Source organism: Orcinus orca, chromosome 7, assembly GCF_937001465.1.
Source record: "Orcinus orca chromosome 7, mOrcOrc1.1, whole genome shotgun sequence".
Lineage (NCBI taxonomy): Eukaryota > Metazoa > Chordata > Mammalia > Artiodactyla > Delphinidae > Orcinus > Orcinus orca.
This window is the reverse complement of record NC_064565.1, coordinates 10420336-10439055: the sequence shown is the minus strand read 5'-3', so window position 1 is coordinate 10439055 and position 18720 is coordinate 10420336. Positions and strand designations below refer to the sequence as shown.

Sequence of the window (18720 nt, the reverse complement as noted above, 5' to 3'; positions counted from 1 at the left end):
TGGATTCTTAACCACTGTGCCACCAGGGAAGTGCCCTCCTTTGCTATTTTTAATTTATTTATTGGTTCAGTAAGTCACTCCATTTGTTTCCTTATCTCTTTAATCTCCCCTTGTAATGCTGTTATACCATTTTAATCATTTAAACAATCTGAAAATCCTCTATAGTGTACAGAGCCCTTCCATATTCATTATCTCGTGTAATCCTTATGATAATTTTGAAGAGTAGGTTTTACCTGTTCCCCCCAACATTTTATTCTAAAAAATTTCACATATGGAAATGATGACAAAATTTCACAGTGAATCTCCATCTATCCACGTCTAAATTCCATCTACATTGTCCCATATTGCTTTATCGCTGTTTCTCTATCCCTCTTTCTTTCCACCCATCAATCCTTCTTATTTTTGATGCCTTTCAAAGTTGCAGACATCAGTACACATCCCCCCAAATACCTCAGCAGAGTCATCTATTTTGGAGTTCTTTTATTGCCTTTCGTTGTGAAAGCAGTCTTTGCTGTTCCCTCCAAACTGCTGGGCAGAGCTGCACCCAGAGTGATTCCTCCTGGCTCTGAAGAGGGATGCCACCACAGCACTCCGGACTCCTGCATCTCCTCTCCTTCCCTGCTGTCCTCATCCTCCCTGCCCCCCATACTTTCTGTGATTAGTCAGTTGGTTCCTTAGCCGCTAGGAGCTGTGCCACCGTACCAGTTCCAGCTCATGTCACTTCTCCCTTTTTTCTCCTTTGCTTTCTGAAATTTATGTTACAGACCTCAAATTCATAATAAGTTAAACTAAGTTTTATTCACTTAGTAGTTATTAAATGTGACACGGGCCCCTCCTGGTTGCTGCAGTGGGCGAGGCTGGGATGGCCAGCAAGGTCACTGTGCATCCACGTTTCCAGCACCGCAGGACCTCTCAGAGCAGGCGATGGTCCTCTGTTTCACTGCCTCTGAAGAGCCAGGAGCTGGGGAACCAATGCTGAGCACCAAGGTACAAATGCCGATGGAGCTGTTCTCCACCCCTGCTCTGAGGGAATGTCTTTCTCGGCCCACTCAGGACGCCACTTCAGTTCAGGAAGGGACCTACCAGAGAAAGGAAAGGAGAAGAGAAAGAGCAGTGTTTTTCCTCAGCTCATCCAGGTGAGCCTAGCATCCAAGGAGAGAATCACGTGATACAAAAGATAAGCAACTTTAGAGAGAATTGGTCACAGGACAGGACCCTGAATTTCTTAGAGGACAACATCCCCAGTGGTCAAACAGGCACAGAACGGTGTGCTCAGTGGCCATGTCTGGAGAGTTGCCACTTAACTCAACCAAGGAGCACAGCTAGAAAGGGCATGACAAGGACCAGAGTGACCAGGGCAGGTGACACAGAGTCTCGCTCCCTGCTGGGAGGACTGCACCTCAGCTCTACCTTTGGAGGCCAGTTGGGCCCTAATAAAACTGAATAAACATCAAACCTATAACCCAGAAATTCTCCTGTGAGGAACCCTTCCCCAGGGAACTCCTCTGTGGGAAGATGTGAACATGGCCATGAGCGAGCATTGTTTATGGTACTGAAAATTCATAATGTCCACCAGGAAGGAACTGGCTGAATAACTTGTGCTATATTCACATGCACACATTCGAACAGCAGTTAAAATAAATGAGATAGTTTTATAGGAATCAACTGCATGAGAGCTTAAAGCTGCAGTATGAATACAGTGAGTGAAGAAAGCATGTTTCAGAATTATAAATTCAGTACGACTTTATGGAAATAGTAAAAACAATAAAGCTTTGCTATCTTGTCTTTTTGGACGCATAGCCGTAGAGCAAAATAAGACTGTTAGGATGGGAAGAACACATACCAACTTCCGGTGGGGTTTGCCTGTCAGACCAAGGAGAGGGAGTGGGGCTGGGGGAGGGGTACCCAGCAGATGCAATCGTAGCTGCATGATTTTATTGCTTTAGAAATCTCCCAGGCATTTTTGGAGATGTTAACATCTGTTAATTGCAGGTGGTGGGTACACAGGCAGTAGTAGTTCTCTTTGTAATTTTTCATAGTCTGGAAGTATCATGTGTTCTCTTCCCTCATTTCAGTAAAAAAGGCCTGGAGCCCTTTGTGGTGGAGGGGAATGTGGCTGAGCACAGAGGCGGAGGCAGAAGAGCCGGCTGCTGAGTTCCTGGAGGGCTGCGTGTCCCCTGCTGGGCTGTGAGCCCGTGAACCCAGGACCAGGGTAATTCATTTCTGATTCCCTGACCTGGCCTGGGGTAGTACGGCAGCTGTTCGGGTCATCTTGTCTGGAATGAACAGAGTGGTGACAGGGGTGGTGTCCCCCTTGCTCCTGTCTGCAGGGCCCACCTGGGGATCTGACTCGAGGGGCCATCCACGTGCCTGTTGAATGTATAGGCCATGGGCACGGGGTGGGGGCAGGGTCCTGCAGAGGGTCGGTCCCCTCCTGGGCCCTAGCCAGGGAGGGCTTGACAGGGGAAGGAGTGGGCACTAGCCCAGAGAGGGGGCTCGGAGAGGGCTGCCTGCTTCTGCTACCCATCCAGGCCTCTGTGACAGACATCGGAAGGGAGTGGTCCCAGGACCACAAGTCCTCATGTCTCTCCCTGCCTCAGGGATGCAGGAGTTGAGCTTCAAAATGCTTCCAGTGCCTGCCCTGGGCTTAGATGTGGGAAGGAGGGCTGGCGGTAGGAACCAGCACCACTGTAACAACAGTACAATGCTGGAATTTTGGATGCAAAATGTCACAGCTGTAATGGACCTGGCATCTCCTCATTCAGGAAGCTGATTTCATCAACTACTGGGCGGGGGTCAGAAGGGGCGCCTTTGTGTGAAGTTTGAAAATAGATATTGGCGCCTTCAACCTAGAGCCCTGGGGAGGGCGTTGGCGGGTATTTGCATGGGCCAGCTCTGGGCAGCTGGCGAGGCCAGGAGGAGAGCCCAGGTGGGCTCTGTTTGTATTTATGGGATCTGATCTTTAAAATAAATCATCATGAGTCTTATTGACGCATAAATTCATGAAGTAGGCCTCCATTTCGAGTTGACGCTGTGCCAGGCCCTGTGTTGGGAGGCTGGAAGGAAACACAGGGGTCCCCACCTTTGTGAAGCTCCCTCTGGGAGCTGGAAGACACTTTAGGTTAGAAAGAGCTGGACAGAGCCTGCAGGGAGGGGACCGTGGGCAGGCCCAGGAGCAGCCCGTGTGGGAGGAAGGCCAGGGGGCTTGAGGGAGTGCAGGCTCCAGGAGTGTGTGTGTGTGTGCGCGCGCGCACACACAAACGCGCTGGCAGGCCTTGTTTGCCGTACGAGTGTGCGTGTGTGTCCAGAAGGACCTTGGTGACCTGCAAGATGGCCAGGCTGGTCTCCTGTGGGTGGGCCGGTCACTGAGGTAGTGACAGGGTCAGACTGGCTGGGCCGGAGGGCAGAGCAATGGCAGAGGGCGTGAACTTGAGTCAAGGCTACATGTGGGTCTGAGCTGTGCCAGTTGAGACCCACCGCTGGGCCACCCTGGACTTGGGCAGCATGGGCCGTCCAGTTTCTGATGAGTGTGGAATCAGTTCCTCCCTGATTCTGGAAGCAGGACCGAGCCAAGGTGTGGAGGGCAGGGGACAGGACAGGCTGACGCAGAGTGATGGAAGGGACCGGCCCAGGACTGTTCTTTGCAAACAGGCTTATTCCTCATAGGGGACTGCAGGGCCCCAGGGCCCCAGGGGTGGCCCAGCAGGGAAAAGCAATCACCAAGTCAATGAACCCAGATCTCTGGTTGGATACCTGCTGTGAGGGATACACATTATTTTTAGCTTTAAGGAGGCCCTTTGCTTTGAAAAGGGCCAGCTTTTGAAAGGACCGCGTGGAAAGAGTCAGAGGCAATGGAAAAGGCAAGCTTAGAAATGCACACTTGCATGCCGAGATCCAAACACACTTCTCCAGGATGGAGTGAATTCAATATAGGAAGAGACTCTCACTCAAAGAAGTAATTAGATTTGGAGGATAGAGAGATAAATCTGGGCCCAAGGAAAGATAATTATGTTAGCTTTTGTATAACACAATTTATGTTTACTTAAAAAAATAAATGACAATTCGTTTCTTTGTGGATATTTGTATCTTCTCATATTTGGGGCTCCGCCATTGTCTGCACAACCCCCGAGGCAGTGTGGTGGAGCCGTAAAAAACATCAGGGAGGATTCAGACTCATTTCTAGTCCTGCTGTCTGACCCTGGGCAAGCCTCTTCACCTTTCTCAGCCTCGGTTTCCCTGCTGCTAAAATGAGGGGTTGCACTAGATAATCTCTAAATGTGTGGCCTGGTTCAAAGATGAAATAGGCCACGTGCGGGAAGCACCGGATGTGTGTAGAATGGTACCTGGCTGTGCTTTGCCGTAGAATTGACATAAAGGACAAACATAAACATCAAATAAAATAGGAATAGAAAAGTGATACTAAAATCTTTTAATCTCAAAAGTTTGCATCTCCTGAATTTCTAGTTCTTTTTTTTTTTTTTTTTAAGAAAATTTGCTGTCAACTCCCAGCATGGTTCACTTCTTGATTTTCCCCTATGGCTGACTTCAATACCAAGCTCTGCTTTCTACAAAAGCCCGGAGGCATGAAATGGATTAGCTCTTGGAAAACTGGGAGGTGAGTCTATTTTTTGACTGATTATAAAAGTCGTATATTTTAATAGGGAAATTTTTTAAAGGACAGAAAAACCTGAAGAAGAAAACAAGAATTGTCTGTAACATTACTATCCAGAGGAACGTGTTGTTAGTATTTTATGTGCTTCTTTTTAAACTTTTCTGTGGCATGTAAGTTCAAATACAGACATCCTAAAATAGCAGAAAACTACAAATACAACAAGCACTATACACCCACCATATTGAATTAACAACTGTCTATATAGATCAAATTTACCACGTTTATTTTACTTTCCAAAGACTTAAAAAGCAGCGTATAGTTGACATCGCCTTGACCCCTACCTCGGGCTCATTGCAACAAGTACCGTAATTCTATGAGTATCTTTTCAATCTGTTTTGGGGGGGCTTGTATATTATATACTGGTATCTGTGAATAATTTAGACTATTGTTTCCTATGCTTCAAAAAATGCATATAAATAATACACAAAAGTTTTGTTTTGCAACTCTTTGTGATTAAACACTATGTTTTTGAGAAATGTCAAAGGTGACATAGAGATCTAGTTATATTTAAGTGCTGAATAGCATTTTATTGAATAAGTATTCGTGTTTTATTCATCCATTCTGTGACTGGTTTGAGTGTTTACATATGTATGTATGTTATTTTTTACTGTTATGCTTTTCTCAAGAAATATTTCATGATGAAAATTGCCTTGTATCATTGACAATTCTTAAAAACATTGGTTTTGAATGTTGAATATTATTCCATTTAATGGATGCAGTAAAATTTATTTAACCATTAAAGGTGTGGTCTAGCGTCGTTCAGGAGAATCATTGAGCTGTCTAATATCGTGGACCCACAAGAATAAATTTGAATTTGAAGGAATCCATGACATCTATGGGATTTGGGCTGACTTAAATACATTTCCAGCTTTGCCTTTTACAAGCTGGGTGAATTTAGCAAGTTCCTTAACTTCTGGGAGCCTCCAAGTTCCCACCTGGACCGGGGGGGCCATAATAATATAATCAGTTCCCAGGGCTCTGGGGAATATTGCAGGCATGGTGCCAGGCATATCACCCACCAGCACTGCTCATCACAAATAGGGTTGTTATTGAGAGTTGTTGAGAATTAGGTTTCCTCTCTGGAACTAGTTTTCTCTTGGGACCCTTGAAGTTACAGGTGCTTTGTTCTGGGGATATACACGTAGCCTAGTCCAAAGTTTTCAAACTGCAAGGTGCACAAGCATCTCCTGAGGGGCTCATTGAAATGCAGATTCTGATGGATAGGTCTGGGGCTCCGGAGAGCCTGCATTTCTAAGCAGCCCTGTGGGTGGGTGATGCTTGCTGAAGCTGCTGGACTGGTCAGCAGAGAGGGTTTGACCACGTGGTCCTCTTCCACTGGCTCACTCTCCCTGGGTTCGGTGTTCTTCCACATCTGTGGGCGGCTGCACGTGGGTGGGGGCTGTGGTTGGCTGAAGCCACAAGAAGACCCTCCCTCCCTTCTCTCCTCCCTTCGGGGGGGGGTGGTCTGGGGGCCTTCCTGTGCCTTAGAGTTGCTGAGGAGTGCACGTGCTGATAATGAAGTCCTAAAGAAAAGCTCCTTTTCCTTTTCTCTGTAATACCCCTAAATCAATTCGTTTTTGCAATCAGGGATACAAGGTGGAAAAAAAAATATTGCCTCGATTAGGTGGTGTGTCATCCTGTTGTCAGTTATGAATAGTTACTTTTACTTAACTGAATGGGCTCAGTAAACATTGTGGTATTATTTAATATCCTGAAGGTTTTTTGACCACTAATTAAACATAAAAGAACAAATCTAACCTACGGATCAAGGATGACGACTGTGCTAACAAGATGTTACAACATCCATATAAAAATAAGAGATTCAGGGCTTCCCTGGTGGCACAGTGATTGAGAATCTGCCTGCTAATGCAGGGGACACGGGTTCGAGCCCTGGCCTGGGAAGATCCCACATGCTGTGGAGCAACTGGGCCCGTGAGCCACAACTACTGAGCCTGCATGTCTGGAGCCTGTTTTCCGCAACAAGAGAGGCCGTGATAGTGAGAGGTCCACGCATCGCGATGAAGAGTGACACCCGCTTGCCACAATTAGAGAAAGCCCTCACACAGAAACGAAGACCCAACACAGCAAAAATTAATTAATTAAAAACCAAACCAAACCAAACCAAAAAACATGCCAGGGAATCCTAAAGACCTTCTAATGGATAATAAAGAGAACTTTAAAAAAAATTAAAAAAAATAAAAAAATAAGAGATTCAGTCAGCCAGAGAACAAAATCCTTGCTGTCTGCATCTGCTGGAGGGGGTGGGGAAGGGAGTTTGCTTCCTCACTTTCTCCCCCTCGCCTTCCATCCACAGACACCCTTTCCCCAATTGTTGCATGGTTGCCAGCTGGCCAGAGGCAAAGAAATGAGAAGTGAATCCTGCTGTCTGCACTCCATCCCCTCCTGTCCCTGCCCCTCTGGAGATCCAGGTGGCCGGGACCCCGGGCAGAACCATGGCCCTCCTCTATGACCCCCACCCCCACCGCCATCATCATCTGTCCCCATCCCTCCTGGACCCTGTTCCTGAGCTGTCTCTTGTTGTAACCCTGCAGGTCTTCCATCCCCTTTGCTCTCCTTCTTTACTGTGTTAATTGAGAACACCAAGACTCTCCTTCATCTTCGGGTCCCTTCCCCCTCCTGCTTCTCCCTGACCACACTCAGCCTCGTCCCTTCATCCTCCCAAGAGGACGAGAGCTCCCATCTCCACTCAAGGCTACATGTCTTGGCCCCTCCCCTGATGCTCGTGAGTAAGTACTTAACGTCTATTCTCTCCGCTCCACCACACCCTGTGGGCTCCGGAAGGTCACGGACTGATTTCTTATTCAAGGCTTATTCTTAGTCAAGAATCTCTTATTCTGATCCTCATGCCCAGGTAGCCTTCAATAAATATTTGTTTGGTGAGTGAGAACTCTCAACCCTCAAATCCATATTGTTAAATCTGGCCTCTTCTCGACGGCTCATATACCAGTTGGAATCCATGAGACGTGCCACGAGCAGCCCAGACCCAAGGTGTACACAACTGAAGCCATTGTCTTCTTTCTTCAGTTGGCATGAGTCCACTGTCCTCACTGCTTCATTATAGAAATCTGGACCTATGATTGGCTTTCATTATAGAAATCTGGACTTACGATTGGCTTTCATTATAGAAATCTGGACTTATGATTGGTTTTCATTATAGAAATCTGGACTTATGATTGGCTTTCATTATAGAAATCTGGACTTATGATTGGCTTTCATTATAGAAATCTGGACTTATGATTGGTTTTCATTATAGAAATCTGGACTTATGATTGGCTTTCATTATAGAAATCTGGACTTATGATTGGCTTTCATTATAGAAATCTGGACTTATGATTGGTTTTCATTATAGAAATCTGGACTTATGATTGGCTTTCTCTTAACTGAATGAGTGTCCTGAGACTCAGTCCCACTCCATGCCCCACCAATTTACTTCCGGTCTGTTCCCTCCCCTAGGACTCAGTGATGGGTCCCAGACTAGCCTTGAACCCAGAACCTGGTTCCCAGAGCCAAGGCATGGTCATTAGCAGCCATGCTTCAGCCACAAGACCTCAGGGAAAGCCAGGGTCAGGTGCCCACCCAAACTCCACATCGCTGTGTTGCCAAATAAATAAAGAGGGCAGGTGGATTCCCCCTCCATCATGGTATCCAGGTCTCCTCAGTGCCAGCAATAATTTGGCAAGTAAAAATTCCAAGGTCGCTCTATTATTTATAGTAGGAGCTTCATCTATTCTAGACACCTCTGCAAATTGAAACATTAATTCCACCAATTAAAAGAAAATAAAGATCACAAAAACATTACACAAAAGCTGTCTGCAAAAGGACATAAATAGTGTAGTCTCTGAGACAGAGAAGCTGCCCCACTCTTCCATAATACTTAATAGTGAGGAATGTCCAATGCTCTAAGGCAAATAAACTCACTCCCTCAAAACTTAAACTCAGTACAAAGATCAGCATTCATCCCATCTCCATCCAGAGCCCCTTCGGCCTCAGTTCAGGTACTTAGAGTCTGGTTTTCCCTTTTCTTTTGGATTTTTTCCCCTTGAGAATTTCCCCTAATTTCTTACAAGCTCAGCTATCCATTTAAAAGGATATCACCTCTCCCTTTCTCAACATTTCTAAGTACTTTATATAGCAGGATGATTTTTCTAGTTAACTAAAGTATTCTTAAATGTAAGCATGGATTAGATCGCAGATATAAGTACAATAAATAAATCTGATTGACAGACAAAAAAAAAACAACACTTAAACTCAGGACGAGGAGTGGATGGGTAGAGGATCCCAGACTCCAGTTCTGGACCATTATCATAAAGAGCTTTAGAAATATGAAAAAGAATATTATATATCTGGCTGAATGTGTACGCTCAGTCCCCAAATTTAAATGAAGATCAAATAAAGCCACCAATAGAACCATTAATCAAGTCCAAGAAAATAGACAGGGTTTGGGGAACCAGCATTCTCCGTTGGAGACAGCCTAAACTCACGCTCTTGCTTTGCCAGGGAAGAAGCTATTGATAAATGATTCAGGCTGATGACTTCGCGAGGCAAAGGCACCTGCTTTTACTTTTTACATGTTCTCTCATTTCAGCCCCTTGGCTCGAGGCTCCCACAAGAGCCCGTTTTGTGTCTGAACTGACGAGATAGTGAATCAAGGAATCCTGCTGCACCAGGAACCACCCCGTGTTCCACAGAGAGCGCAGTGCTCCCGTAATCTAAATGGTGGGCTCCATGCAGGGAGCCCTGCAGACACAGCTTAGCTTCCCCGAGGGTCAAGCGAGGAGGGAAGGGCTTTCAAAGGTTTGCTGCATCGGCTGTCAGCTGCAAGCTCCTTTGTTTCTGCAGGGCCAGGAGAGCACTGCCGGAGGCCAAGCTCTCCTAACTCAAGCTCAGGCTCCCACTTTGGTGCCAGTTCCAATCACAGGGGGCACGGGGTGGCCAGGAGCTGTGGCTGCCAAGGTTGGGCAGCAACCAGAACTTGGGGTGTGGAAGAGGGGTTGTTGAGAGCCTTCTGGACGGCACTGTGGGCCACTTTGTTTCTTTCTTTGGGCAGTTCTCTGCTTTTACTGTCACATCTCCCTTGGCCCAGGTACGAAGAAGAAAAGGTTGCCCACCATTCCAGTTCTACAAGGATCAAGGCATCCTCTACTGCTGTCACCCACCCCATGACAGTGCGCCCTGAGGGGGATTCAGGATAGAGTTAATCAGGGAGTACTCTGTGCTTTGGATGAAAGGGGCCCCTAGCTAGTTAGATGCATACCTCAGGAAGAATTTCAATGACCCCAGATCTTATACCTTCCCGTACATAGAAAAACACTAAAATCATTAACTTGAGATGTCTGTTCTTTGTGATTAGCAGTTGTCTTTTTATGCTAGACTGCATGTTTTTCTCAGCAAAAAAGTTCATATATGTCCTGGCTCCTTCCAGGAGCCTTCTGCTTCCTCTTTGGAGCAGTTCCTCAGAGCTACTGAGAGGCTGTCTCCCAGGCTGTAGTCCTCAGTAAGGTCTCCAAATAAAACTTAACTCACTGCTCTCGCGTTGTGTGTTTTTCTCAGTCGACACTGGAACGCCCGCCCTTTACTCTGAACTAGGCCACCCCGCTCCAGTGCCCACTGCCTCACTTTCTTCCTCAGCTTCCTCCCATCACTGACCTCATAAAGCAACACTCTGCCCAAAGGGCTGCAGTCTGAGCAGACTCAGAGTTGTCCGTGAGGACACGGTTTAATGCTGAGGCAGGAGATAGATGGGCCCCAGGCTGAACATTTTCTCCCCTGTGGACAGAAACTCCATAAGAGCAGGATGATGGAGGAGGCTGGGTCCTGCCCAGATAAGAGATAAAAGACCACATATTCCTCATTCTCGAAATCAAGGAGACCTCCCCGACTATACATGTGCAGAAAGGCTCCTTGGAGGTCCAAAAGTGGGGGAGGGCGCCACCCCATAGTAGGTGATGTCAACCTTCCCACAGTCTTCTTCACTAGAATCCATCTTGGCTAAGACACGTACACACAAACAGGGAAGGACCCTGAGATGTACCAAATATGGACTCAGAACCATGCAAAGCAAGATGACTGGTCAAAGGAAACCCAGAAGAAATGCCCCATATAAATGATTCAAACTGCCACGAGGGTGCAACTCTCTCTCTCTGAGCCCGCCCGTGTGTCTACCCACACATACTGTACCCTTTTTCCTCCTAATAAACACTTTACTGGCTTCATTACTTTCTGTCTCTATGTGGAAATTCATTTCTTCACAGCTGACAGACCAGGGCCTTGTCACTGGCCACTGGTCCCTGGTGGTCTGGTGGCTAGGACTCAGTGCCCTCACTGCCGCTGCCTGACCTCAGTCTCTGGCCGGGAACAGGAATCCTGCTTCAAGCCAGTGCAGGCCAAGGCCACTCGAGATCAATGCCACCTCTCGGGACTTCGTGCCCTACCTTGGCCAGTTAGGCCCTTGGGCCACGGCTGCGGCAGCATCACACCTACCCTTCTGCAATGCTTTGCTTGTCAACCTTGCCATGGCATGTTGAATTGTCTCCTTTACCAAACTGGAGGCTCTGTGAGGTCAGTGACCTGCTTCTAGCAGCATCACGGTGGGCAGGGCCCCCCAGCCTGATCCCTCAGTTTCCTTCGCCTGTGTGTTACTAGCCCAAATGTGTTCTGTGGTGTGGGAGACTGTGCTCACTCTCTTGCTTGCCATGGGGACTACCTACCATGGCAGGCGGTCATGTTAGGTAGTCAGGCGTACCCAGAGCTGTGTGTCTCACGTGGGGCCCAGGGAGGTCTCTTGGTCACATGAATACACAGGACTTTAGGACCAACAGCTGGTCAATGGCACTAGGAAGTCAAGACCCTGGGACGCTGAACTCTTTAAATACAGAAGGCGGGGAGGAGTTGAGTTACTGCCCTTGGCCTCTGGGTGGAAAGGCTCATGCTGGCGGGGGCGGGGGGGGGGGGGGGATGTGGAGGTGTTTGAGCTGCACCTGGATCATCCCGCCGTGACGCACTGCTAAGGCCCTTTTCATGGTTGCTCGAGATGGGGCTCTGTCTCTGTTCTGTCCCATTGATTTATTTGCCTGTTTATGACAACACCATACTGTCTTCAGATTACCGTAGTTTAGAGTAAGTCTTGAAATCAGGGAGTATTTGTTACCTGACTTTGTCCTTCTTTCCAAAATCATTTTGGATATCCTAGGTCCTTTGCTTTTATGCATGAATTTTATAATCAGTTTGTCAATAGGTACAAAAATCCTGTTGAGATGTTGATTGGGATTATGTTGGATTAATTTGGAGAGAACAGATATCTTAATGATATTGAGACCTCTGATGCATGAATATGATATATGTCTCCTTTAAATTCTCTCAACGTTTCATACTTTCCAAATCTTTTTGTCAGATTTATCCCCAAGTGCTTAATATTTTCTGATGCTATTATAAGTGGTATTTTTAAAATCTCAATTTATGACTTTGTATTGTTAGTATATGGAAGTCAAATTGATTGTTTTTTTTTTTTTTTGTATATTGCTGTTGTGACCTACAAATGTATTAAGCTCACTTCTTATCTAGTAATTAAAAAAAATTCCATTAGATTTTCTACATGGATAATCATGTCATCTGTGAATAGAAATAATTTTACTTCTTCCTTTCCAATCTGGATGCCTTTTTTTTTTTTTTTTCTTTTCCCCATTGTGCTGACTTGAGCCTCCAGTGCAATGTTGATAGAAATAGTGAGAATGAATATCCTTGTCTACTTCCTGATTCAGGGGGAATGTATTCAGTTATTCTCCATTGAATATGATGTTTTTGTAGGATTTTTGTGTATACCTTTTATCAGGTTGAAGAAGCTCCCTTCTTTCTATTCATGCCTTGCTGAGTGGTTCTTTTTTTTTTAATCAGGAATGGATGTTAGATCATTTCAAATGCATCTATTGAGATGAACATATGTTTTTTCTGTTTCAGTTTATTAATATGGAGATTACATTGGTTGAGTTTTGAAGGCTATACCAATCTTGTATTCCTGGGATAAACCCCACTTGGTCATGATATGTTATTCTTTTTATATATTGTTGGATTTGATTTACTAAAATTTTGTTAAGAATTTTTACATCTATATTCACAAGGGATATTGAGCTCTAGTTGTATTCTCTTCTAATATCTTTTTTCTGGTTTTATTACGTCAGGGTAATGCTGGCTTTATACAATCAATTGGGAAGTACTCCCTTCTCAGTTTTCTGGAATAATTTGTGTAGAACTGGTATTATTTTTTCCTTCAATTTTGGGCAGAAGTTATTAGTGAATCCATCTGGGCCTGGAGTTTTCTCTGTGGAAAAGCTTTAACTACAATTCTCTTTTCTTAATAGACATAAGGGTAAATAAATTATCGAATTCTTTTTGAGTGAACTTTGGTAGTTTGTTTCTTTCAAGAAATTTTTCCATTTCATCTACATTTTCAAATTTATTGGCTAATTTAGAAAATGGCTTTCTGTAACAAATTACCATGGCTTAAAACAACAGAAATGTGTTGTCTCTCAGTTCTGGAGGCTAGGAGTCCAAAATCAAAGTGTCGGCAGGGTTGGTTCCTTGCAGCGGCTCTGAAGCAGAATCTGTGCCATGCCTCTCTCCTAGCTTATGGCGGTTGCTGGCATGCCTGGGCCTTCCTTGACTTATAAGTGCTTTACTTCAATCTCTTCCTTCCACCTACACATGATGTTCTTCCTGTGTGTTTCTCTGTGTCCAAATTCCCCTTTTCTTATAGGGACACTGGTGATTGGATTTAGGGCCCAATCCAATCCATTATGACCTTATCTTAACTTGATTACATCTGCAAAGACCTTATTTCCAATAAGGTCACATTGACAAATATCAGGTGGACAGGACTTTTTGAGAACACTATTCAACCAGCACATCCTTATCACACTTCTATTATCTGTAGACTCTATAGAAATGCCTCTTCTCTCACTCATGATTTTGGTAATTTGCAGCTTCTCTTTCTCTCTCTCTTTTTTCTGATAAGTCCGATTAGACATTTAATAACATTATTACTTTTTTTCCAAAGGAAATAGCTTTGGTTTCATAGATTTATTTCTATTGATTTTCTGCTATGTTTTTATCTGATAAGTCTGATTAGACATTTAATAACATTGTTACTTTTTTTCCCAAGGAGATGGCTTTGGTTTCATAGATTTATTTCTATTGATTTTCTGCTGTGTTTTTATATTTCTATTATTTCCTTTCTTCTACTTACTTTGGGTTTAATTTTCTCTTGTTTTCTATCACTTCTATCAGTTTTACATTCATGTAATTTCAAGCTCTGGTGTTTGGGGCATAAATGGGTACAACTTTTATGTCCATGTGATGAAATGATGGCTTTATTATTATGAAATAATCATTTTGACGCATGGTAATATATTTTGCTCTGAAATCTACTTTATCTGATCTTAATATAGCCCCTCCAGCTTTCTTTTGCTTAGTGTTAGCAAGGTTTATCTTTTTTCCATCCTTTTATTTTTCATGTATTTTTCTCTGTAGTTAAAACATATTTCTTGTAGGCAGTATATAAGCGGGTATTGCTTTTGCATCTAATCTGCCATTTAACTGTGAATATTTATCCATTTATATTTAATGTGATTATAGATTTTATTGTTTATTATATTTTTTATACATCTTTATTGGAGTATAATTGCTTCACAATGCTGTGTTAGTTTCTGTTGTACAACAGTGCGAATCAGCCATATGCATATTTGTATCCCCACATCACCTCCGTCTTAAGCTTCCCTTCCACCCTCCTTATCCCACCCCTCTAGGTCGTAGCAAAGCACTGAGGTGATCTCTTTGTGCTCTGCAGCTGCTTCCCACTACTTAATCTATTTTACATTGGGTAGTGTATATATGTTGATGCTTCTCTCACTTTGCCCCAGCTTCCCCCTCCCCACCCCACATCCTCAAGTCCATTCTCTATGTCTGCGTCTTTATTCCTGTGCTGCTACTAGGTTCATCAGTACCACTTATTTATTTATTTATTTATTTTTTTAGATTCCATATATATGCATTAGCATACGGTATTTGTTTTTCTCTTTCTGAGTTACTTCACTCTGTATGACAGACTCTAGGTCTATCCACCTCACTACAAATAACTCAGTTTCATTTCTTTTTATGGCTGAGTAATATTCAATTGTATATATGTACCACATCTTCTTTATCCATTCATCTGTCAATGGATATTTAGGTTGGTTCCATGTCCTGGCTATTGTAAATGGTACTGCAATGAACATTGGGGTACATGTCTCTTTTTGAATTATGGTTTTCTCAGGGTATATGCCCAGTAGTGGGATTGCTGGGTCACATGGTAGTTCTATTTTTAGTTTTTTAAGGAACTTCCCTACTGTTCTCCATAGTGGCTGTATCAATTTACATTCCCACCAACAGTGCAGGAGGGTTCCCTTTTCTCCACACCCTCTCCGGCATTTATTGTTTTTAGATTTTTTGGTAATGGCCATTCTGACTAGTGTGAGGTGATACCTCAATGTAGTTTTTTTTTTTTAATTTTTTTTTAATTTTTATTTTTTGCGGTATGGGGGCCTCTCACTGTTGTGGCCTCTCCCGTTGCGGAGCACAGGCTCCAGACGCGCAGGCTCAGCGGCCATGGCTCACCGGCCTAGCCGCTCCGCGGCATGTGGGATCTTCCCAGACCAGGGCACGAACCCGTGTCCCCTGCATCGGCAGGCGGACTCTCAACCACTGGGCCACCAGGGAAGCCCGATGTTGAGCATCTTTTCATGGGCCTCTTGGCCATCTGTATGTCTTCTTTGGAGAAATGTCTACTTAGGTCTTCTGCCCGTTTTCGGATTGGGTTGTTTGTTTTATTGATATTGAGCTGCATGAGCTGCTTGTGTATTTTGGAGATTAATCCTTTGTCAGTTGCTTCATTTGCAAATATTTTCTCCCATTCTGAGGGTTGTCTTTTCATCTTGTTTATGGTTTCCTTTGCTGTGCAAAAGTTTTTAAGTTTAATTAAGTCACAGTTTTATGCATAAAATCTGCTTAGAATCTACCTGCAGGAGCTACATGGAGAAGTTCAGATTCACATCCTCTTCAATTTATCCCATCAGAAATATGCTCTCATCTTCCAAAACCCTTGAAACTCTAATTTTGTTACTTGAAAGTCAGAGCATAATTTTTCTATTGAGATTTAAATTTTTCTTTTACCTTTAGTGCAATTCATTTGTCAATGAGTCATGACAAATTCCAATTAGAGGTTTCACGACATGAGTAAAAATGATCATTTTTGTAAATGTTTTATTTACACACTGTAAATATATTTATCTGCTTACTTCCAGTGCACACAAATAGTGCATCATATTTAGGGATGTTTAAAGATCGAATGAGGAATTCCCCAGCAGTTCAGTGGTTGAGACTCTGTGATTCCACTGCAGGGGGCATGGGTTCGATCCCTGGTCGGGGAGCTAAGATCCCACAAACTGAGCGGGGAAAAAAAAAAAAAAAAAAGCATGGGATTTTGAATAAGGCACATTAGCTTTTTGGAATCCAGCCATGTCAACCAAGCTCCCCTTTCCTCTTAACCCCCATTTTGTAAACATTAAATAAGATATGTGAAGTACTAGAAAACACTTACTAGGTGTTAATAACCCTCACTAACCCACCTCTTCCCATCCTCCCTGGAACCTGCCTATTCTCCCCCATTTTATGTGGTTTATTCTAACTGAAATAAGCCGTGACCATCAGGGTCATTCCTGAAATATGTTAAAATCCCTTTATGGGGTGAGCATTGGGTAGGTAGATTAACAATGACTTGTAGTCAGTCCTTTGGGCTGCATTTTGCCATATGGAGTTGTTTTGCTTCAGGGAATACATCTTTCCTAGTGGTGGATCTGAGTCACCAGCACATTTATGGAGTCATAGCTCCTTAGGGTAGCAAAGATCTCAAGGGAGCCAAGAGATGGTACAGCTCTGGCTCCCTATAGAGAAAAAGCTGAGTTGGCAGAGCCTGGGGAGGGAAGGCAACTGGAATGGGGTCACAGCGCTGGTTGTGCGAACGCTGGATTTGGTGTTCCTGTCTCCTGGTTTCTGACGCTGTGCTTTTTCTTCTGCTATGAGGAGTTCCACCCTCGCAGAGAAGTGTTTCACACAAGTGACAGGGATTATTAGAATCATCTGAGTTTCCTCTGGACTGTGACTCAAGTCGTGGGGGACTCAAAATGCTTTTAGCATCATCTCAATTCTGTTGGCAGCAAAGAGAACAAACAGAATCACCCATTCTCTTCTCACGTGTGAGACAAAGCCTGCCAAGTTAAATTACGCCCTTAGTCCCTGCTGCTATGAATTCATAGTTCAATGTCTCCTTTCCCCTTCATTAAAAAAAAAAAAAAAACCCCAAAACCCCCCACATGTTCTCTATTAACAAAAATGTAAAAGCCAGAGAATTAGAAAGAGGAATTTTAAAATTCCCGTAGTCCCTCCTGCCAAAGACTATCACAGTGAACATTTTGGGATACTTTTCGGAATTAAAAAAAAAAAAAATCTAGTTATGATTTTATTGCTTTCTGCTTTTCATATAAAATTTCATATTCTGCACTTTTTTCTACATTATAACAGAAGTCTTTTCCATAGTTATTATAACTTCATAAAAATAATTTTAGTGGCCGCAGCGTGTCTTATTCAGGCAATTTAGTAGGTTACTTAACTGATTGGACATTTAGCTTTTAATGTAACTGAACTCTAGAACTGAAATTAATAGAAAAAGTTTTAGTATATTTGATACTGTTTTCAATCTTAAAACAATACATGAACATTATAAAAACATAGACAAAGAGAAAGGCTCAAATCCAAGAGAACAGAAAATAAAAAGCAAAATTCTTCACCTGGCCTATTTCAGCACACACTTTGTAGCCCATCACCCTCTTTTAACCACTTATGATTTTTGTTTCTCTGGAAATTTCCTCTCCGACTCTAAATAAGGGTTGTCAAGCATTCTAAACCTTTTCCTAGTAATTTAGTCCGAGTATTGAGTAACAGCAAAAGTTATGTCCAACTAGCAAAGTACCCCACTAAATTGCCTCGATAAGTATTATGCAGCCACTAAAGTTACTTTTAGAAAGACTTTCTAATAAACCAAGCATGCTTCTCTTCTTGATTTGTCAACTGAAAAGCATATACCTAGTCTTCAGTGTTACATTGAGGAATTAACTCACTTCAAGTATCCTGTACTCACCTTTGCCTCCTCTCATTTTTTAATTATATTTATTACCTGAGATATCCTTGTTATTCTGGTAAATTCGATTGATGGGCTTATACCTCTATTTCTTGGGCCATCCACTCTGGGAGGATGACTCCTCTCTCACACTTGAGGGAAAAGCTGACACCCCTCTGCTTCTTCCCATCTTCTTGTCCTCTGTCCCACTCTCAATTTCTTCAGGTATTCCACTTCTTCACATGACAGGTTGATAACATTTACAGTTTGTTAAGCTTTCAGTGAGGTTGCTCCTGACCTGAGATTGTTTTTGGAGCTGTGGTGACCAGAGTTGCACTAAAATGAAAAATCCAGGAGTCGAAGGACCAATACTGTGCATTTATTTATTTATTTATTTATTTATTTTTGCGGTACGCGGGCCTCTCACTGCTGTGGCCTCTCCCGTTGTGCAGCACAGGCTCTGGACGCGCAGGCTCAGTGGCCATGGATCACGGGCCCAGCCGCTCCGCGGCATGTGGGATCTTCCCGGACCGGGGCACGAACCCGCGTCCCCTGCATCGGCAGGCAGACTCTCAACCACTGCGCCACCAGGGAAGCCCAATGCTGTGCATTTAAAGAGAAGGTGGGGCCTAAGCAAGCCCTTTCCATGACTGCATCCCCTGAGGTGTGTTTGCCCATCACAATGGGTCCAAGAGCAAGAGGGGGAAGCTGGGTGGACAGTGGCTGTGTTCTCCGCTGCCTGTCATTTGGGACTCTCACGCTGGCTGGAGGAAATGTCATTCGCACTAGGATAAGGAAAACACTGGCAGCGGCTCCCTTCCGCCTG

General features: G+C 44.0%; 1 long non-coding RNA gene across 1 annotated transcript; it reads left to right on the top strand.

Annotated features, from left to right (window-relative positions):
• The first annotated feature begins 1444 nt into the window (after positions 1–1444).
• Positions 1445–10156, top strand: LOC117195478 (uncharacterized). Its single transcript, XR_004475193.2, has 3 exons — positions 1445–2212; positions 4488–4615; positions 9279–10156. It is a non-coding gene; the product is annotated as an uncharacterized LOC117195478 (long non-coding RNA).
• The last annotated feature ends 8564 nt before the right edge of the window (positions 10157–18720 follow it).